General features: G+C 38.0%; 31 non-coding genes across 31 annotated transcripts; 17 read left to right on the forward strand and 14 right to left on the reverse strand.

Moving 5' to 3' along the window:
• Positions 1 to 4: 4 nt before the first annotated feature.
• TRNAI-AAU (transfer RNA isoleucine (anticodon AAU)) lies at positions 5 to 77 on the reverse strand. The gene has a single exon. It is a non-coding gene; the product is annotated as a tRNA-Ile (tRNA).
• Positions 78 to 2,178: 2,101 nt separating this feature from the next.
• Positions 2,179 to 2,251, reverse strand: TRNAM-CAU (transfer RNA methionine (anticodon CAU)). Its single transcript has one exon. It is a non-coding gene; the product is annotated as a tRNA-Met (tRNA).
• Positions 2,252 to 3,115: 864 nt separating this feature from the next.
• Positions 3,116 to 3,188, reverse strand: TRNAM-CAU (transfer RNA methionine (anticodon CAU)). Its single transcript has one exon. It is a non-coding gene; the product is annotated as a tRNA-Met (tRNA).
• A 111-nt stretch (positions 3,189 to 3,299) lies between these two features.
• Positions 3,300 to 3,371, forward strand: TRNAE-UUC (transfer RNA glutamic acid (anticodon UUC)). The gene has a single exon. It is a non-coding gene; the product is annotated as a tRNA-Glu (tRNA).
• Positions 3,372 to 4,052: 681 nt separating this feature from the next.
• TRNAM-CAU (transfer RNA methionine (anticodon CAU)) lies at positions 4,053 to 4,125 on the reverse strand. Its single transcript has one exon. It is a non-coding gene; the product is annotated as a tRNA-Met (tRNA).
• Positions 4,126 to 4,236: 111 nt separating this feature from the next.
• Positions 4,237 to 4,308, forward strand: TRNAE-UUC (transfer RNA glutamic acid (anticodon UUC)). The gene has a single exon. It is a non-coding gene; the product is annotated as a tRNA-Glu (tRNA).
• Positions 4,309 to 5,502: 1,194 nt separating this feature from the next.
• Positions 5,503 to 5,575, reverse strand: TRNAM-CAU (transfer RNA methionine (anticodon CAU)). The gene has a single exon. It is a non-coding gene; the product is annotated as a tRNA-Met (tRNA).
• Positions 5,576 to 6,227: 652 nt separating this feature from the next.
• On the reverse strand, positions 6,228 to 6,300 carry TRNAM-CAU (transfer RNA methionine (anticodon CAU)). The gene has a single exon. It is a non-coding gene; the product is annotated as a tRNA-Met (tRNA).
• Positions 6,301 to 6,952: 652 nt separating this feature from the next.
• Positions 6,953 to 7,025, reverse strand: TRNAM-CAU (transfer RNA methionine (anticodon CAU)). Its single transcript has one exon. It is a non-coding gene; the product is annotated as a tRNA-Met (tRNA).
• A 112-nt stretch (positions 7,026 to 7,137) lies between these two features.
• Positions 7,138 to 7,209, forward strand: TRNAE-UUC (transfer RNA glutamic acid (anticodon UUC)). The gene has a single exon. It is a non-coding gene; the product is annotated as a tRNA-Glu (tRNA).
• A 440-nt stretch (positions 7,210 to 7,649) lies between these two features.
• On the reverse strand, positions 7,650 to 7,722 carry TRNAM-CAU (transfer RNA methionine (anticodon CAU)). The gene has a single exon. It is a non-coding gene; the product is annotated as a tRNA-Met (tRNA).
• Positions 7,723 to 7,833: 111 nt separating this feature from the next.
• TRNAE-UUC (transfer RNA glutamic acid (anticodon UUC)) lies at positions 7,834 to 7,905 on the forward strand. The gene has a single exon. It is a non-coding gene; the product is annotated as a tRNA-Glu (tRNA).
• Positions 7,906 to 8,374: 469 nt separating this feature from the next.
• TRNAM-CAU (transfer RNA methionine (anticodon CAU)) lies at positions 8,375 to 8,447 on the reverse strand. Its single transcript has one exon. It is a non-coding gene; the product is annotated as a tRNA-Met (tRNA).
• Positions 8,448 to 8,558: 111 nt separating this feature from the next.
• Positions 8,559 to 8,630, forward strand: TRNAE-UUC (transfer RNA glutamic acid (anticodon UUC)). The gene has a single exon. It is a non-coding gene; the product is annotated as a tRNA-Glu (tRNA).
• A 468-nt stretch (positions 8,631 to 9,098) lies between these two features.
• TRNAM-CAU (transfer RNA methionine (anticodon CAU)) lies at positions 9,099 to 9,171 on the reverse strand. The gene has a single exon. It is a non-coding gene; the product is annotated as a tRNA-Met (tRNA).
• A 111-nt stretch (positions 9,172 to 9,282) lies between these two features.
• Positions 9,283 to 9,354, forward strand: TRNAE-UUC (transfer RNA glutamic acid (anticodon UUC)). Its single transcript has one exon. It is a non-coding gene; the product is annotated as a tRNA-Glu (tRNA).
• A 468-nt stretch (positions 9,355 to 9,822) lies between these two features.
• Positions 9,823 to 9,895, reverse strand: TRNAM-CAU (transfer RNA methionine (anticodon CAU)). The gene has a single exon. It is a non-coding gene; the product is annotated as a tRNA-Met (tRNA).
• An 827-nt stretch (positions 9,896 to 10,722) lies between these two features.
• Positions 10,723 to 10,794, forward strand: TRNAE-UUC (transfer RNA glutamic acid (anticodon UUC)). Its single transcript has one exon. It is a non-coding gene; the product is annotated as a tRNA-Glu (tRNA).
• Positions 10,795 to 11,263: 469 nt separating this feature from the next.
• Positions 11,264 to 11,336, reverse strand: TRNAM-CAU (transfer RNA methionine (anticodon CAU)). Its single transcript has one exon. It is a non-coding gene; the product is annotated as a tRNA-Met (tRNA).
• Positions 11,337 to 11,447: 111 nt separating this feature from the next.
• Positions 11,448 to 11,519, forward strand: TRNAE-UUC (transfer RNA glutamic acid (anticodon UUC)). Its single transcript has one exon. It is a non-coding gene; the product is annotated as a tRNA-Glu (tRNA).
• Positions 11,520 to 12,172: 653 nt separating this feature from the next.
• On the forward strand, positions 12,173 to 12,244 carry TRNAE-UUC (transfer RNA glutamic acid (anticodon UUC)). Its single transcript has one exon. It is a non-coding gene; the product is annotated as a tRNA-Glu (tRNA).
• Positions 12,245 to 12,897: 653 nt separating this feature from the next.
• On the forward strand, positions 12,898 to 12,969 carry TRNAE-UUC (transfer RNA glutamic acid (anticodon UUC)). Its single transcript has one exon. It is a non-coding gene; the product is annotated as a tRNA-Glu (tRNA).
• Positions 12,970 to 13,622: 653 nt separating this feature from the next.
• TRNAE-UUC (transfer RNA glutamic acid (anticodon UUC)) lies at positions 13,623 to 13,694 on the forward strand. The gene has a single exon. It is a non-coding gene; the product is annotated as a tRNA-Glu (tRNA).
• A 653-nt stretch (positions 13,695 to 14,347) lies between these two features.
• Positions 14,348 to 14,419, forward strand: TRNAE-UUC (transfer RNA glutamic acid (anticodon UUC)). Its single transcript has one exon. It is a non-coding gene; the product is annotated as a tRNA-Glu (tRNA).
• A 469-nt stretch (positions 14,420 to 14,888) lies between these two features.
• Positions 14,889 to 14,961, reverse strand: TRNAM-CAU (transfer RNA methionine (anticodon CAU)). Its single transcript has one exon. It is a non-coding gene; the product is annotated as a tRNA-Met (tRNA).
• An 827-nt stretch (positions 14,962 to 15,788) lies between these two features.
• Positions 15,789 to 15,860, forward strand: TRNAE-UUC (transfer RNA glutamic acid (anticodon UUC)). The gene has a single exon. It is a non-coding gene; the product is annotated as a tRNA-Glu (tRNA).
• A 469-nt stretch (positions 15,861 to 16,329) lies between these two features.
• Positions 16,330 to 16,402, reverse strand: TRNAM-CAU (transfer RNA methionine (anticodon CAU)). Its single transcript has one exon. It is a non-coding gene; the product is annotated as a tRNA-Met (tRNA).
• A 111-nt stretch (positions 16,403 to 16,513) lies between these two features.
• Positions 16,514 to 16,585, forward strand: TRNAE-UUC (transfer RNA glutamic acid (anticodon UUC)). The gene has a single exon. It is a non-coding gene; the product is annotated as a tRNA-Glu (tRNA).
• A 653-nt stretch (positions 16,586 to 17,238) lies between these two features.
• On the forward strand, positions 17,239 to 17,310 carry TRNAE-UUC (transfer RNA glutamic acid (anticodon UUC)). The gene has a single exon. It is a non-coding gene; the product is annotated as a tRNA-Glu (tRNA).
• Positions 17,311 to 17,963: 653 nt separating this feature from the next.
• Positions 17,964 to 18,035, forward strand: TRNAE-UUC (transfer RNA glutamic acid (anticodon UUC)). Its single transcript has one exon. It is a non-coding gene; the product is annotated as a tRNA-Glu (tRNA).
• Positions 18,036 to 18,688: 653 nt separating this feature from the next.
• Positions 18,689 to 18,760, forward strand: TRNAE-UUC (transfer RNA glutamic acid (anticodon UUC)). The gene has a single exon. It is a non-coding gene; the product is annotated as a tRNA-Glu (tRNA).
• Positions 18,761 to 19,407: the final 647 nt, after the last annotated feature.

Here is a 19,407-nt window from a genome sequence, read left to right on the forward strand (position 1 = left end):
ACAGTGCCTCGTGTGAGGATCGAACTCACGACCTTCAGATTATTAGACTGACACGCTTCCTACTGCGCTAACGAGGCAACCGCCAGATGTTTGTAGACAAGATCAAAGCGGCAAAATGAAAAAATCTATATAAATTTTCTTTATTCCCACTTTTTCTTAGTCCATGACTAATTTTACTTAATAACTGCTCCCATATGGTCTAGCGGTTAGGATTCCTGGTTTTCACCCAGATGGCCTGGGTTCGACTCCCGGTATGGGAAATAACCTTTTACTAGTCTTGCATTTTCAAAGGTTGAGCGTTATAGGATAAAAGTGCTCTTTGTGGCCATAAATTCTTACTTATCTTTGTTTACCCATTCCTCCTCTTTTCACCAGATCCTATTTGAGCTTGAAACTCAAATAATTCCTATTGTTCCCTTCTCACTCCAAGTCAACAACCCCTTTATCCTGTCAGTTTGGGTAATTTTCCTTTTTTTAATGAACTAGTTTCGCCAATAAATAAGAAACCATCAGACTATTTCACCCAATCTGATTGGGACTTTGCTTTAATATTGTTTCTTTTTAGGCAAGATCCTATTTTGGATTTAAAGCTCAAATCATTCCCATCTCTTCTACTCACTCAAAAATGACAAGGAAATCAACAACACTTTCCTCATATATTAAAAACGTTTCGGCAGAAAAACCAGATTTCCTGCATGAATGGAGGAAGACAAAAACTCACTGAACAGTGCCTCGTGTGAGGATCGAACTCACGACCTTCAGATTATTAGACAGACACACTTCCTACTGCGCTAACGAGGCAACCACCAGATGTTTGTAGACAAGCTCAAAGCGGCAAAATGAAAAAATATATATACATTTTCTTTATTCCCACTTTTTCTTAGTCCATGACTCATTATACTTAATAACTGCTCCCATATGGTCTAGCGGTTAGGATTCCTGGTTTTAACCCAAGTGGCCCGGGTTCGACTCCCGGTATGGGAAAAAACCTTTTACTAGTCTTGCACTTTCAAAGGTTGAGCGTTATAGGATAAAAGTGCTCTTTGTGGCCATAAATTCTAACTTATCTTTGTTTACCCATTCCTCCTCTTTTCACCAGATTATATTTGTGCTTGAAAACTCAAATAATTCCTATTGTTCCCTTCTCACTCCAAGTCAACAACCCCTTTATCCTGTCAGTTTGGCTCATTTTCCTTTTTTTAATGAACTAGTTTCGCCAATAAATAAGAAACCATCAGACTATTTCACCCAATCTGATTGGGACTTTGCTTTAATATTGTTTCTTTTTAGGCAAGATCCTATTTTGGATTTAAAGCTCAAATCATTCCCATCTCTTCTACTCACTCAAAAATGACAAGGAAATCAACAACACTTTCCTCATATATTAAAAACGTTTCGGCAGAAATACCCGATTTCCTGCATGAATGGAGGAAGACAAAAACTCACTGAACAGTGCCTCGTGTGAGGATCGAACTCACGACCTTCAGATTATTAGACAGACACGCTTCCTACTGCGCTAACGAGGCAACCACCAGATGTTTGTAGACAAGCTCAAAGCGGCAAAATGAAAAAATATATATACATTTTCTTTATTCCCACTTTTTCTTAGTCCATGACTCATTATACTTAATAACTGCTCCCATATGGTCTAGCGGTTAGGATTCCTGGTTTTAACCCAAGTGGCCCGGGTTCGACTCCCGGTATGGGAAAAAACCTTTTACTAGTCTTGCACTTTCAAAGGTTGAGCGTTATAGGATAAAAGTGCTCTTTGTGGCCATAAATTCTAACTTATCTTTGTTTACCCATTCCTCCTCTTTTCACCAGATTATATTTGTGCTTGAAAACTCAAATAATTCCTATTGTTCCCTTCTCACTCCAAGTCAACAACCCCTTTATCCTGTCAGTTTGGCTCATTTTCCTTTTTTTAATGAACTAGTTTCGCCAATAAATAAGAAACCATCAGACTATTTCACCCAATCTGATTGGGACTTTGCTTTAATATTGTTTCTTTTTAGGCAAGATCCTATTTTGGATTTAAAGCTCAAATCATTCCCATCTCTTCTACTCACTCAAAAATGACAAGGAAATCAACAACACTTTCCTCATATATTAAAAACGTTTCGGCAGAAATACCCGATTTCCTGCATGAATGGAGGAAGACAAAAACTCACTGAACAGTGCCTCGTGTGAGGATCGAACTCACGACCTTCAGATTATGAGACTGACACGCTTCCTACTGCGCTAACGAGGCAACCACCAGATGTTTGTAGACAAGCTCAAAGCGGCAAAATGAAAAAATATATATATATTTTCTTTATTCCCACTTTTTCTTAGTCCATGACTCATTATACTTAATAACTGCTCCCATATGGTCTAGCGGTTAGGATTCCTGGTTTTCACCCAAGTAGCCCGGGTTCGACTCCCGGTATGGGAAAAAACCTTTTACTAGTCTTGCACTTTCAAAGGTTGAGCGTTATAGGATAAAAGTGCTCTTTGTGGCCATAAATTCTAACTTATCTTTGTTTACCCATTCCTCCTCTTTTCACCAGATTATATTTGAGCTTGAAAACTCAAATAATTCCTATTGTTCCCTTCTCACTCCAAGTCAACAACCCCTTTATCCTGTCAGTTTGGCTCATTTTCCTTTTTTTAATGAACTAGTTTCGCCAATAAATAAGAAACCATCAGACTATTTCACCCAATCTGATTGGGACTTTGCTTTAATATTGTTTCTTTTTAGGCAAGATCCTATTTTGGATTTAAAGCTCAAATCATTCCCATCTCTTCTACTCACTCAAAAATGACAAGGAAATCAACAACACTTTCCTCATATCCTGTCAGTTTGGCTCATTTTCCTTTTTTTAATGAACTAGTTTCGCCAATAAATAAGAAACCATCAGACTATTTCACCCAATCTGATTGGGACTTTGCTTTAATATTGTTTCTTTTTAGGCAAGATCCTATTTTGGATTTAAAGCTCAAATCATTCCCATCTCTTCTACTCACTCAAAAATGACAAGGAAATCAACAACACTTTCCTCATATATTAAAAACGTTTCGGCAGAAATACCCGATTTCCTGCATGAATGGAGGAAGACAAAAACTCACTGAACAGTGCCTCGTGTGAGGATCGAACTCACGACCTTCAGATTATGAGACTGACACGCTTCCTACTGCGCTAACGAGGCAACCACCAGATGTTTGTAGACAAGCTCAAAGCGGCAAAATGAAAAAATATATATATATTTTCTTTATTCCCACTTTTTCTTAGTCCATGACTCATTATACTTAATAACTGCTCCCATATGGTCTAGCGGTTAGGATTCCTGGTTTTCACCCAAGTGGCCCGGGTTCGACTCCCGGTATGGGAAAAAACCTTTTACTAGTCTTGCACTTTCAAAGGTTGAGCGTTATAGGATAAAAGTGCTCTTTGTGGCCATAAATTCTAACTTATCTTTGTTTACCCATTCCTCCTCTTTTCACCAGATTATATTTGAGCTTGAAAACTCAAATAATTCCTATTGTTCCCTTCTCACTCCAAGTCAACAACCCCTTTATCCTGTCAGTTTGGCTCATTTTCCTTTTTTTAATGAACTAGTTTCGCCAATAAATAAGAAACCATCAGACTATTTCACCCAATCTGATTGGGACTTTGCTTTAATATTGTTTCTTTTTAGGCAAGATCCTATTTTGGATTTAAAGCTCAAATCATTCCCATCTCTTCTACTCACTCAAAAATGACAAGGAAATCAACAACACTTTCCTCATATCCTGTCAGTTTGGCTCATTTTCCTTTTTTTAATGAACTAGTTTCGCCAATAAATAAGAAACCATCAGACTATTTCACCCAATCTGATTGGGACTTTGCTTTAATATTGTTTCTTTTTAGGCAAGATCCTATTTTGGATTTAAAGCTCAAATCATTCCCATCTCTTCTACTCACTCAAAAATGACAAGGAAATCAACAACACTTTCCTCATATATTAAAAACGTTTCGGCAGAAATACCCGATTTCCTGCATGAATGGAGGAAGACAAAAACTCACTGAACAGTGCCTCGTGTGAGGATCGAACTCACGACCTTCAGATTATGAGACTGACACGCTTCCTACTGCGCTAACGAGGCAACCACCAGATGTTTGTAGACAAGCTCAAAGCGGCAAAATGAAAAAATATATATATATTTTCTTTATTCCCACTTTTTCTTAGTCCATGACTCATTATACTTAATAACTGCTCCCATATGGTCTAGCGGTTAGGATTCCTGGTTTTCACCCAAGTGGCCCGGGTTCGACTCCCGGTATGGGAAAAAACCTTTTACTAGTCTTGCACTTTCAAAGGTTGAGCGTTATAGGATAAAAGTGCTCTTTGTGGCCATAAATTCTAACTTATCTTTGTTTACCCATTCCTCCTCTTTTCACCAGATTATATTTGAGCTTGAAAACTCAAATAATTCCTATTGTTCCCTTCTCACTCCAAGTCAACAACCCCTTTATCCTGTCAGTTTGGCTCATTTTCCTTTTTTTAATGAACTAGTTTCGCCAATAAATAAGAAACCATCAGACTATTTCACCCAATCTGATTGGGACTTTGCTTTAATATTGTTTCTTTTTAGGCAAGATCCTATTTTGGATTTAAAGCTCAAATCATTCCCATCTCTTCTACTCACTCAAAAATGACAAGGAAATCAACAACACTTTCCTCATATATTAAAAACGTTTCGGCAGAAATACCCGATTTCCTGCATGAATGGAGGAAGACAAAAACTCACTGAACAGTGCCTCGTGTGAGGATCGAACTCACGACCTTCAGATTATGAGACTGACACGCTTCCTACTGCTCTAACGAGGCAACCACCAGATGTTTGTAGACAAGCTCAAAGCGGCAAAATGAAAAAATATATATATATTTTCTTTATTCCCACTTTTTCTTAGTCCATGACTCATTATACTTAATAACTGCTCCCATATGGTCTATCGGTTAGGATTCCTGGTTTTCACCCAGGTGGCCCAGGTTCGACTCCTGGTATGGGAAAAAACTTTTTACTAGTCTTGCACTTTCAAAGGTTGAGCGTTATAGGATAAAAGTGCTCTTTGTGGCCATAAATTCTAACTTATCTTTGTTTACCCATTCCTCCTCTTTTCACCAGATTATATTTGAGCTTGAAAACTCAAATAATTCCTATTGTTCCCTTCTCACTCCAAGTCAACAACCCCTTTATCCTGTCAGTTTGGCTCATTTTCCTTTTTTTAATGAACTAGTTTCGCCAATAAATAAGAAACCATCAGACTATTTCACCCAATCTGATTGGGACTTTGCTTTAATATTGTTTCTTTTTAGGCAAGATCCTATTTTGGATTTAAAGCTCAAATCATTCCCATCTCTTCTACTCACTCAAAAATGACAAGGAAATCAACAACACTTTCCTCATATATTAAAAACGTTTCGGCAGAAATACCCGATTTCCTGCATGAATGGAGGAAGACAAAAACTCACTGAACAGTGCCTCGTGTGAGGATCGAACTCACGACCTTCAGATTATGAGACTGACACGCTTCCTACTGCGCTAACGAGGCAACCACCAGATGTTTGTAGACAAGCTCAAAGCGGCAAAATGAAAAAATATATATATATTTTCTTTATTCCCACTTTTTCTTAGTCCATGACTCATTATACTTAATAACTGCTCCCATATGGTCTAGCGGTTAGGATTCCTGGTTTTAACCCAAGTGGCCCGGCTTCGACTCCCAGTATGGGAAAAAACCTTTTACTAGTCTTGCACTTTCAAAGGTTGAGCGTTATAGGATAAAAGTGCTCTTTGTGGCCATAAATTCTAACTTATCTTTGTTTACCCATTCCTCCTCTTTTCACCAGATTATATTTGAGCTTGAAAACTCAAATAATTCCTATTGTTCCCTTCTCACTCCAAGTCAACAACCCCTTTATCCTGTCAGTTTGGCTCATTTTCCTTTTTTTAATGAACTAGTTTCGCCAATAAATAAGAAACCATCAGACTATTTCACCCAATCTGATTGGGACTTTGCTTTAATATTGTTTCTTTTTAGGCAAGATCCTATTTTGGATTTAAAGCTCAAATCATTCCCATCTCTTCTACTCACTCAAAAATGACAAGGAAATCAACAACACTTTCCTCATATATTAAAAACGTTTCGGCAGAAATACCCGATTTCCTGCATGAATGGAGGAAGACAAAAACTCACTGAACAGTGCCTCGTGTGAGGATCGAACTCACGACCTTCAGATTATGAGACTGACACGCTTCCTACTGCGCTAACGAGGCAACCACCAGATGTTTGTAGACAAGCTCAAAGCGGCAAAATGAAAAAATATATATATATTTTCTTTATTCCCACTTTTTCTTAGTCCATGACTCATTATACTTAATAACTGCTCCCATATGGTCTATCGGTTAGGATTCCTGGTTTTCACCCAGGTGGCCTGGGTTCGACTCCCGGTATGGGAAAAAACTTTTTACTAGTCTTGCACTTTCAAAGGTTGAGCGTTATAGGATAAAAGTGCTCTTTGTGGCCATAAATTCTAACTTATCTTTGTTTACCCATTCCTCCTCTTTTCACCAGATTATATTTGAGCTTGAAAACTCAAATAATTCCTATTGTTCCCTTCTCACTCCAAGTCAACAACCCCTTTATCCTGTCAGTTTGGCTCATTTTCCTTTTTTTAATGAACTAGTTTCGCCAATAAATAAGAAACCATCAGACTATTTCACCCAATCTGATTGGGACTTTGCTTTAATATTGTTTCTTTTTAGGCAAGATCCTATTTTGGATTTAAAGCTCAAATCATTCCCATCTCTTCTACTCACTCAAAAATGACAAGGAAATCAACAACACTTTCCTCATATATTAAAAACGTTTCGGCAGAAATACCCGATTTCCTGCATGAATGGAGGAAGACAAAAACTCACTGAAAAGTGCCTCGTGTGAGGATCGAACTCACAACCTTCAGATTATGAGACTGACACGCTTCCTACTGCGCTAACGAGGCAACCACCAGATGTTTGTAGACAATCTCAAAGCGGCAAAATGAAAAATATATATATATATTTTCTTTATTCCCACTTTTTCTTAGTCCATGACTCATTATACTTAATAACTGCTCCCATATGGTCTAGCGGTTAGGATTCCTGGTTTTCACCCAGGTGGCCCGGGTTCGACTCCCGGTATGGGAAAAAACCTTTTACTAGTCTTGCACTTTCAAAGGTTGAGCGTTATAGGATAAAAGTCTTTGTTTACCCATTCCTCCTCTTTTCACCAGATTATATTTGAGCTTGAAAACTCAAATAATTCCTATTGTTCCCTTCTCACTCCAAGTCAACAACCCCTTTATCCTGTCAGTTTGGCTCATTTTCCTTTTTTTAATGAACTAGTTTCGCCAATAAATAAGAAACCATCAGACTATTTCACCCAATCTGATTGGGACTTTGCTTTAATATTGTTTCTTTTTAGGCAAGATCCTATTTTGGATTTAAAGCTCAAATCATTCCCATCTCTTCTACTCACTCAAAAATGACAAGGAAATCAACAACACTTTCCTCATATATTAAAAACGTTTCGGCAGAAATACCCGATTTCCTGCATGAATGGAGGAAGACAAAAACTCACTGAACAGTGCCTCGTGTGAGGATCGAACTCACGACCTTCAGATTATGAGACTGACACGCTTCCTACTGCGCTAACGAGGCAACCACCAGATGTTTGTAGACAAGCTCAAAGCGGCAAAATGAAAAAATATATATATATTTTCTTTATTCCCACTTTTTCTTAGTCCATGACTCATTATACTTAATAACTGCTCCCATATGGTCTATCGGTTAGGATTCCTGGTTTTCACCCAGGTGGCCCGGGTTCGACTCCCGGTATGGGAAAAAACTTTTTACTAGTCTTGCACTTTCAAAGGTTGAGCGTTATAGGATAAAAGTGCTCTTTGTGGCAATAAATTCTAACTTATCTTTGTTTACCCATTCCTCCTCTTTTCACCAGATTATATTTGAGCTTGAAAACTCAAATAATTCCTATTGTTCCCTTCTCACTCCAAGTCAACAACCCCTTTATCCTGTCAGTTTGGCTCATTTTCCTTTTTTTAATGAACTAGTTTCGCCAATAAATAAGAAACCATCAGACTATTTCACCCAATCTGATTGGGACTTTGCTTTAATATTGTTTCTTTTTAGGCAAGATCCTATTTTGGATTTAAAGCTCAAATCATTCCCATCTCTTCTACTCACTCAAAAATGACAAGGAAATCAACAACACTTTCCTCATATATTAAAAACGTTTCGGCAGAAATACCCGATTTCCTGCATGAATGGACGAAGACAAAAACTCACTGAAAAGTGCCTCGTGTGAGGATCGAACTCACAACCTTCAGATTATGAGACTGACACGCTTCCTACTGCGCTAACGAGGCAACCACCAGATGTTTGTAGACAATCTCAAAGCGGCAAAATGAAAAAATATATATATATTTTCTTTATTCCCACTTTTTCTTAGTCCATGACTCATTATACTTAATAACTGCTCCCATATGGTCTAGCGGTTAGGATTCCTGGTTTTCACCCAGGTGGCCCGGGTTCGACTCCCGGTATGGGAAAAACCTTTTACTAGTCTTGCACTTTCAAAGGTTGAGCGTTATGGGATAAAAGTGCTCTTTGTGGCCATAAATTCTAACTTATCTTTGTTTACCCATTCCTCCTCTTTTCACCAGATTATATTTGAGCTTGAAAACTCAAATAATTCCTATTGTTCCCTTCTCACTCCAAGTCAACAACCCCTTTATCCTGTCAGTTTGGCTCATTTTCCTTTTTTTAATGAACTAGTTTCGCCAATAAATAAGAAACCATCAGACTATTTCACCCAATCTGATTGGGACTTTGCTTTAATATTGTTTCTTTTTAGGCAAGATCCTATTTTGGATTTAAAGCTCAAATCATTCCCATCTCTTCTACTCACTCAAAAATGACAAGGAAATCAACAACACTTTCCTCATATATTAAAAACGTTTCGGCAGAAATACCCGATTTCCTGCATGAATGGACGAAGACAAAAACTCACTGAACAGTGCCTCGTGTGAGGATCGAACTCACAACCTTCAGATTATGAGACTGACACGCTTCCTACTGCGCTAACGAGGCAACCACCAGATGTTTGTAGACAAGCTCAAAGCGGCAAAATGAAAAAATATATATATATTTTCTTTATTCCCACTTTTTCTTAGTCCATGACTCATTATACTTAATAACTGCTCCCATATGGTCTAGCGGTTAGGATTCCTGGTTTTCACCCAGGTGGCCCGGGTTCGACTCCCGGTATGGGAAAAACCTTTTACTAGTCTTGCACTTTCAAAGGTTGAGCGTTATGGGATAAAAGTGCTCTTTGTGGCCATAAATTCTAACTTATCTTTGTTTACCCATTCCTCCTCTTTTCACCAGATTATATTTGAGCTTGAAAACTCAAATAATTCCTATTGTTCCCTTCTCACTCCAAGTCAACAACCCCTTTATCCTGTCAGTTTGGCTCATTTTCCTTTTTTTAATGAACTAGTTTCGCCAATAAATAAGAAACCATCAGACTATTTCACCCAATCTGATTGGGACTTTGCTTTAATATTGTTTCTTTTTAGGCAAGATCCTATTTTGGATTTAAAGCTCAAATCATTCCCATCTCTTCTACTCACTCAAAAATGACAAGGAAATCAACAACACTTTCCTCATATATTAAAAACGTTTCGGCAGAAATACCCGATTTCCTGCATGAATGGAGGAAGACAAAAACTCACTGAACAGTGCCTCGTGTGAGGATCGAACTCACGACCTTCAGATTATGAGACTGACACGCTTCCTACTGCGCTAACGAGGCAACCACCAGATGTTTGTAAACAAGCTCAAAGCGGCAAAATGAAAAAAAATATATATATTTTCTTTATTCCCACTTTTTCTTAGTCCATGACTCATTAAACTTAAAAACTGCTCCCATATGGTCTAGCGGTTAGGATTCCTGGTTTTCGCCTGGGTTCGACTCCCGGTATGGGAAAAAACCTTTTACTAGTCTTGCACTTTCAAAGGTTGAGCGTTATAGGATAAAAGTGCTCTTTGTGGCCATAAATTCTAACTTATCTTTGTTTACCCATTCCTCCTCTTTTCACCAGATTATATTTGAGCTTGAAAACTCAAATAATTCCTATTGTTCCCTTCTCACTCCAAGTCAACAACCCCTTTATCCTGTCAGTTTGGCTAATTTTCCTTTTTTTAATGAACTAGTTTCGCCAATAAATAAGAAACCATCAGACTATTTCACCCAATCTGATTGGGACTTTGCTTTAATATTGTTTCTTTTTAGGCAAGATCCTATTTTGGATTTAAAGCTCAAATCATTCCCATCTCTTCTACTCACTCAAAAATGACAAGGAAATCAACAACACTTTCCTCATATATTAAAAACGTTTCGGCAGAAATACCCGATTTCCTGCATGAATGGAGGAAGACAAAAACTCACTGAACAGTGCCTCGTGTGAGGATCAAACTCACGACCTTCAGATTATGAGACTGACACGCTTCCTACTGCGCTAACGAGGCAACCACCAGATGTTTGTAGACAAGCTCAAAGCGGCAAAATGAAAAAATATATATATATTTTCTTTATTCCCACTTTTTCTTAGTCCATGACTCATTATACTTAATAACTGCTCCCATATGGTCTAGCGGTTAGGATTCCTGGTTTTCACCCAGGTGGCCCGGGTTCGACTCCTGGTATGGGAAAAAACCTTTTACTAGTCTTGCACTTTCAAAGGTTGAGCGTTATAGGATAAAAGTGCTCTTTGTGGCCATAAATTCTAACTTATCTTTGTTTACCCATTCCTCCTCTTTTCACCAGATTATATTTGAGCTTGAAAACTCAAATAATTCCTATTGTTCCCTTCTCACTCCAAGTCAACAACCCCTTTATCCTGTCAGTTTGGCTCATTTTCCTTTTTTTAATGAACTAGTTTCGCCAATAAATAAGAAACCATCAGACTATTTCACCCAATCTGATTGGGACTTTGCTTTAATATTGTTTCTTTTTAGGCAAGATCCTATTTTGGATTTAAAGCTCAAATCATTCCCATCTCTTCTACTCACTCAAAAATGACAAGGAAATCAACAACACTTTCCTCATATATTAAAAACGTTTCGGCAGAAATACCCGATTTCCTGCATGAATGGAGGAAGACAAAAACTCACTGAACAGTGCCTCGTGTGAGGATCGAACTCACGACCTTCAGATTATGAGACTGACACGCTTCCTACTGCGCTAACGAGGCAACCACCAGATGTTTGTAGACAAGCTCAAAGCGGCAAAATAAAAAAATATATATATATTTTCTTTATTCCCACTTTTTTTTAGTCCATGACTCATTATACTTAATAACTGCTCCCATATGGTCTAGCGGTTAGGATTCCTGGTTTTCACCCAGGTGGCCTGGGTTCGACTCCCGGTATGGGAAAAAACCTTTTACTAGTCTTGCACTTTCAAAGGTTGAGCGTTATAGGATAAAAGTGCTCTTTGTGGCCATAAATTCTAACTTATCTTTGTTTACCCATTCCTCCTCTTTTCACCAGATTATATTTGAGCTTTAAAACTCAAATAATTCCTATTGTTCCCTTCTCACTCCAAGTCAACAACCCCTTTATCCTGTCAGTTTGGCTCATTTTCCTTTTTTTAATGAACTAGTTTTGCCAATAAATAAGAAACCATCAGACTATTTCACCCAATCTGATTGGGACTTTGCTTTAATATTGTTTCTTTTTAGGCAAGATCCTATTTTGGATTTAAAGCTCAAATCATTCCCATCTCTTCTACTCACTCAAAAATGACAAGGAAATCAACAACACTTTCCTCATATATTAAAAACGTTTCGGCAGAAATACCCGATTTCCTGCATGAATGGAGGAAGACAAAAACTCACTGAACAGTGCCTCGTGTGAGGATCAAACTCACGACCTTCAGATTATGAGACTGACACGCTTCCTACTGCGCTAACGAGGCAACCACCAGATGTTTGTAGACAAGCTCAAAGCGGCAAAATGAAAAAATATATATATATTTTCTTTATTCCCACTTTTTCTTAGTCCATGACTCATTATACTTAATAACTGCTCCCATATGGTCTAGCGGTTAGGATTCCTGGTTTTCACCCAGGTGGCCCGGGTTCGACTCCCGGTATGGGAAAAAACCTTTTACTAGTCTTGCACTTTCAAAGGTTGAGCGTTATAGGATAAAAGTGCTCTTTGTGGCCATAAATTCTAACTTATCTTTGTTTACCCATTCCTCCTCTTTTCACCAGATTATATTTGAGCTTGAAAACTCAAATAATTCCTATTGTTCCCTTCTCACTCCAAGTCAACAACCCCTTTATCCTGTCAGTTTGGCTCATTTTCCTTTTTTTAATGAACTAGTTTCGCCAATAAATAAGAAACCATCAGACTATTTCACCCAATCTGATTGGGACTTTGCTTTAATATTGTTTCTTTTTAGGCAAGATCCTATTTTGGATTTAAAGCTCAAATCATTCCCATCTCTTCTACTCACTCAAAAATGACAAGGAAATCAACAACACTTTCCTCATATATTAAAAACGTTTCGGCAGAAATACCCGATTTCCTGCATGAATGGAGGAAGACAAAAACTCACTGAACAGTGCCTCGTGTGAGGATCAAACTCACGACCTTCAGATTATGAGACTGACACGCTTACTACTGCGCTAACGAGGCAACCACCAGATGTTTGTAGACAAGCTCAAAGCGGCAAAATGAAAAAATATATATATATTTTCTTTATTCCCACTTTTTCTTAGTCCATGACTCATTATACTTAATAACTGCTCCCATATGGTCTAGCGGTTAGGATTCCTGGTTTTCACCCAGGTGGCCCGGGTTCGACTCCCGGTATGGGAAAAAACCTTTTACTAGTCTTGCACTTTCAAAGGTTGAGCGTTATAGGATAAAAGTGCTCTTTGTGGCCATAAATTCTAACTTATCTTTGTTTACCCATTCCTCCTCTTTTCACCAGATTATATTTGAGCTTGAAAACTCAAATAATTCCTATTGTTCCCTTCTCACTCCAAGTCAACAACCCCTTTATCCTGTCAGTTTGGCTCATTTTCCTTTTTTTAATGAACTAGTTTCGCCAATAAATAAGAAACCATCAGACTATTTCACCCAATCTGATTGGGACTTTGCTTTAATATTGTTTCTTTTTAGGCAAGATCCTATTTTGGATTTAAAGCTCAAATCATTCCCATCTCTTCTACTCACTCAAAAATGACAAGGAAATCAACAACACTTTCCTCATATATTAAAAACGTTTCGGCAGAAATACCCGATTTCCTGCATGAATGGAGGAAGACAAAAACTCACTGAACAGTGCCTCGTGTGAGGATCAAACTCACGACCTTCAGATTATGAGACTGACACGCTTACTACTGCGCTAACGAGGCAACCACCAGATGTTTGTAGACAAGCTCAAAGCGGCAAAATGAAAAAATATATATATATTTTCTTTATTCCCACTTTTTCTTAGTCCATGACTCATTATACTTAATAACTGCTCCCATATGGTCTAGCGGTTAGGATTCCTGGTTTTCACCCAGGTGGCCCGGGTTCGACTCCCGGTATGGGAAAAAACCTTTTACTAGTCTTGCACTTTCAAAGGTTGAGCGTTATAGGATAAAAGTGCTCTTTGTGGCCATAAATTCTAGCTTATCTTTGTTTACCCATTCCTCCTCTTTTCACCAGATTATATTTGAGCTTGAAAACTCAAATAATTCCTATTGTTCCCTTCTCACTCCAAGTCAACAACCCCTTTATCCTGTCAGTTTGGCTCATTTTCCTTTTTTTAATGAACTAGTTTCGCCAATAAATAAGAAACCATCAGACTATTTCACCCAATCTGATTGGGACTTTGCTTTAATATTGTTTCTTTTTAGGCAAGATCCTATTTTGGATTTAAAGCTCAAATCATTCCCATCTCTTCTACTCACTCAAAAATGACAAGGAAATCAACAACACTTTCCTCATATATTAAAAACGTTTCGGCAGAAATACCCGATTTCCTGCATGAATGGAGGAAGACAAAAACTCACTGAACAGTGCCTCGTGTGAGGATCAAACTCACGACCTTCAGATTATGAGACTGACACGCTTACTACTGCGCTAACGAGGCAACCACCAGATGTTTGTAGACAAGCTCAAAGCGGCAAAATGAAAAAATATATATATATTTTCTTTATTCCCACTTTTTCTTAGTCCATGACTCATTATACTTAATAACTGCTCCCATATGGTCTAGCGGTTAGGATTCCTGGTTTTCACCCAGGTGGCCCGGGTTCGACTCCCGGTATGGGAAAAAACCTTTTACTAGTCTTGCACTTTCAAAGGTTGAGCGTTATAGGATAAAAGTGCCCTTTGTGGCCATAAATTCTAACTTATCTTTGTTTACCCATTCCTCCTCTTTTCACCAGATTATATTTGAGCTTGAAAACTCAAATAATTCCTATTGTTCCCTTCTCACTCCAAGTCAACAACCCCTTTATCCTGTCAGTTTGGCTCATTTTCCTTTTTTTAATGAACTAGTTTCGCCAATAAATAAGAAACCATCAGACTATTTCACCCAATCTGATTGGGACTTTGCTTTAATATTGTTTCTTTTTAGGCAAGATCCTATTTTGGATTTAAAGCTCAAATCATTCCCATCTCTTCTACTCACTCAAAAATGACAAGGAAATCAACAACACTTTCCTCATATATTAAAAACGTTTCGGCAGAAATACCCGATTTCCTGCATGAATGGAGGAAGACAAAAACTCACTGAACAGTGCCTCGTGTGAGGATCGAACTCACGACCTTCAGATTATGAGACTGACACGCTTCCTACTGCGCTAACGAGGCAACCACCAGATGTTTGTAAACAAGCTCAAAGCGGCAAAATGAAAAAAAATATATATATTTTCTTTATTCCCACTTTTTCTTAGTCCATGACTCATTAAACTTAAAAACTGCTCCCATATGGTCTAGCGGTTAGGATTCCTGGTTTTCGCCTGGGTTCGACTCCCGGTATGGGAAAAAACCTTTTACTAGTCTTGCACTTTCAAAGGTTGAGCGTTATAGGATAAAAGTGCTCTTTGTGGCCATAAATTCTAACTTATCTTTGTTTACCCATTCCTCCTCTTTTCACCAGATTATATTTGAGCTTGAAAACTCAAATAATTCCTATTGTTCCCTTCTCACTCCAAGTCAACAACCCCTTTATCCTGTCAGTTTGGCTAATTTTCCTTTTTTTAATGAACTAGTTTCGCCAATAAATAAGAAACCATCAGACTATTTCACCCAATCTGATTGGGACTTTGCTTTAATATTGTTTCTTTTTAGGCAAGATCCTATTTTGGATTTAAAGCTCAAATCATTCCCATCTCTTCTACTCACTCAAAAATGACAAGGAAATCAACAACACTTTCCTCATATATTAAAAACGTTTCGGCAGAAATACCCGATTTCCTGCATGAATGGAGGAAGACAAAAACTCACTGAACAGTGCCTCGTGTGAGGATCAAACTCACGACCTTCAGATTATGAGACTGACACGCTTCCTACTGCGCTAACGAGGCAACCACCAGATGTTTGTAGACAAGCTCAAAGCGGCAAAATGAAAAAATATATATATATTTTCTTTATTCCCACTTTTTCTTAGTCCATGACTCATTATACTTAATAACTGCTCCCATATGGTCTAGCGGTTAGGATTCCTGGTTTTCACCCAGGTGGCCCGGGTTCGACTCCTGGTATGGGAAAAAACCTTTTACTAGTCTTGCACTTTCAAAGGTTGAGCGTTATAGGATAAAAGTGCTCTTTGTGGCCATAAATTCTAACTTATCTTTGTTTACCCATTCCTCCTCTTTTCACCAGATTATATTTGAGCTTGAAAACTCAAATAATTCCTATTGTTCCCTTCTCACTCCAAGTCAACAACCCCTTTATCCTGTCAGTTTGGCTCATTTTCCTTTTTTTAATGAACTAGTTTCGCCAATAAATAAGAAACCATCAGACTATTTCACCCAATCTGATTGGGACTTTGCTTTAATATTGTTTCTTTTTAGGCAAGATCCTATTTTGGATTTAAAGCTCAAATCATTCCCATCTCTTCTACTCACTCAAAAATGACAAGGAAATCAACAACACTTTCCTCATATATTAAAAACGTTTCGGCAGAAATACCCGATTTCCTGCATGAATGGAGGAAGACAAAAACTCACTGAACAGTGCCTCGTGTGAGGATCGAACTCACGACCTTCAGATTATGAGACTGACACGCTTCCTACTGCGCTAACGAGGCAACCACCAGATGTTTGTAGACAAGCTCAAAGCGGCAAAATAAAAAAATATATATATATTTTCTTTATTCCCACTTTTTTTTAGTCCATGACTCATTATACTTAATAACTGCTCCCATATGGTCTAGCGGTTAGGATTCCTGGTTTTCACCCAGGTGGCCTGGGTTCGACTCCCGGTATGGGAAAAAACCTTTTACTAGTCTTGCACTTTCAAAGGTTGAGCGTTATAGGATAAAAGTGCTCTTTGTGGCCATAAATTCTAACTTATCTTTGTTTACCCATTCCTCCTCTTTTCACCAGATTATATTTGAGCTTTAAAACTCAAATAATTCCTATTGTTCCCTTCTCACTCCAAGTCAACAACCCCTTTATCCTGTCAGTTTGGCTCATTTTCCTTTTTTTAATGAACTAGTTTTGCCAATAAATAAGAAACCATCAGACTATTTCACCCAATCTGATTGGGACTTTGCTTTAATATTGTTTCTTTTTAGGCAAGATCCTATTTTGGATTTAAAGCTCAAATCATTCCCATCTCTTCTACTCACTCAAAAATGACAAGGAAATCAACAACACTTTCCTCATATATTAAAAACGTTTCGGCAGAAATACCCGATTTCCTGCATGAATGGAGGAAGACAAAAACTCACTGAACAGTGCCTCGTGTGAGGATCAAACTCACGACCTTCAGATTATGAGACTGACACGCTTCCTACTGCGCTAACGAGGCAACCACCAGATGTTTGTAGACAAGCTCAAAGCGGCAAAATGAAAAAATATATATATATTTTCTTTATTCCCACTTTTTCTTAGTCCATGACTCATTATACTTAATAACTGCTCCCATATGGTCTAGCGGTTAGGATTCCTGGTTTTCACCCAGGTGGCCCGGGTTCGACTCCTGGTATGGGAAAAAACCTTTTACTAGTCTTGCACTTTCAAAGGTTGAGCGTTATAGGATAAAAGTGCTCTTTGTGGCCATAAATTCTAACTTATCTTTGTTTACCCATTCCTCCTCTTTTCACCAGATTATATTTGAGCTTGAAAACTCAAATAATTCCTATTGTTCCCTTCTCACTCCAAGTCAACAACCCCTTTATCCTGTCAGTTTGGCTCATTTTCCTTTTTTTAATGAACTAGTTTCGCCAATAAATAAGAAACCATCAGACTATTTCACCCAATCTGATTGGGACTTTGCTTTAATATTGTTTCTTTTTAGGCAAGATCCTATTTTGGATTTAAAGCTCAAATCATTCCCATCTCTTCTACTCACTCAAAAATGACAAGGAAATCAACAACACTTTCCTCATATATTAAAAACGTTTCGGCAGAAATACCCGATTTCCTGCATGAATGGAGGAAGACAAAAACTCACTGAACAGTGCCTCGTGTGAGGATCAAACTCACGACCTTCAGATTATGAGACTGACACGCTTACTACTGCGCTAACGAGGCAACCACCAGATGTTTGTAGACAAGCTCAAAGCGGCAAAATGAAAAAATATATATATATTTTCTTTATTCCCACTTTTTCTTAGTCCATGACTCATTATACTTAATAACTGCTCCCATATGGTCTAGCGGTTAGGATTCCTGGTTTTCACCCAGGTGGCCCGGGTTCGACTCCCGGTATGGGAAAAAACCTTTTACTAGTCTTGCACTTTCAAAGGTTGAGCGTTATAGGATAAAAGTGCTCTTTGTGGCCATAAATTCTAACTTATCTTTGTTTACCCATTCCTCCTCTTTTCACCAGATTATATTTGAGCTTGAAAACTCAAATAATTCCTATTGTTCCCTTCTCACTCCAAGTCAACAACCCCTTTATCCTGTCAGTTTGGCTCATTTTCCTTTTTTTAATGAACTAGTTTCGCCAATAAATAAGAAACCATCAGACTATTTCACCCAATCTGATTGGGACTTTGCTTTAATATTGTTTCTTTTTAGGCAAGATCCTATTTTGGATTTAAAGCTCAAATCATTCCCATCTCTTCTACTCACTCAAAAATGACAAGGAAATCAACAACACTTTCCTCATATATTAAAAACGTTTCGGCAGAAATACCCGATTTCCTGCATGAATGGAGGAAGACAAAAACTCACTGAACAGTGCCTCGTGTGAGGATCAAACTCACGACCTTCAGATTATGAGACTGACACGCTTACTACTGCGCTAACGAGGCAACCACCAGATGTTTGTAGACAAGCTCAAAGCGGCAAAATGAAAAAATATATATATATTTTCTTTATTCCCACTTTTTCTTAGTCCATGACTCATTATACTTAATAACTGCTCCCATATGGTCTAGCGGTTAGGATTCCTGGTTTTCACCCAGGTGGCCCGGGTTCGACTCCCGGTATGGGAAAAAACCTTTTACTAGTCTTGCACTTTCAAAGGTTGAGCGTTATAGGATAAAAGTGCTCTTTGTGGCCATAAATTCTAACTTATCTTTGTTTACCCATTCCTCCTCTTTTCACCAGATTATATTTGAGCTTGAAAACTCAAATAATTCCTATTGTTCCCTTCTCACTCCAAGTCAACAACCCCTTTATCCTGTCAGTTTGGCTCATTTTCCTTTTTTTAATGAACTAGTTTCGCCAATAAATAAGAAACCATCAGACTATTTCACCCAATCTGATTGGGACTTTGCTTTAATATTGTTTCTTTTTAGGCAAGATCCTATTTTGGATTTAAAGCTCAAATCATTCCCATCTCTTCTACTCACTCAAAAATGACAAGGAAATCAACAACACTTTCCTCATATATTAAGAACGTTTCGGCAGAAATACCCGATTTCCTGCATGAATGGAGGAAGACAAAAACTCACTGAACAGTGCCTCGTGTGAGGATCAAACTCACGACCTTCAGATTATGAGACTGACACGCTTACTACTGCGCTAACGAGGCAACCACCAGATGTTTGTAGACAAGCTCAAAGCGGCAAAATGAAAAAATATATATATATTTTCTTTATTCCCACTTTTTCTTAGTCCATGACTCATTATACTTAAT

The sequence above is a fragment of the Rhinoderma darwinii genome, chromosome 3 (genome assembly GCF_050947455.1).
Source record: "Rhinoderma darwinii isolate aRhiDar2 chromosome 3, aRhiDar2.hap1, whole genome shotgun sequence".
In the NCBI taxonomy this organism is placed as follows: Eukaryota; Metazoa; Chordata; class Amphibia; order Anura; family Rhinodermatidae; genus Rhinoderma; species Rhinoderma darwinii.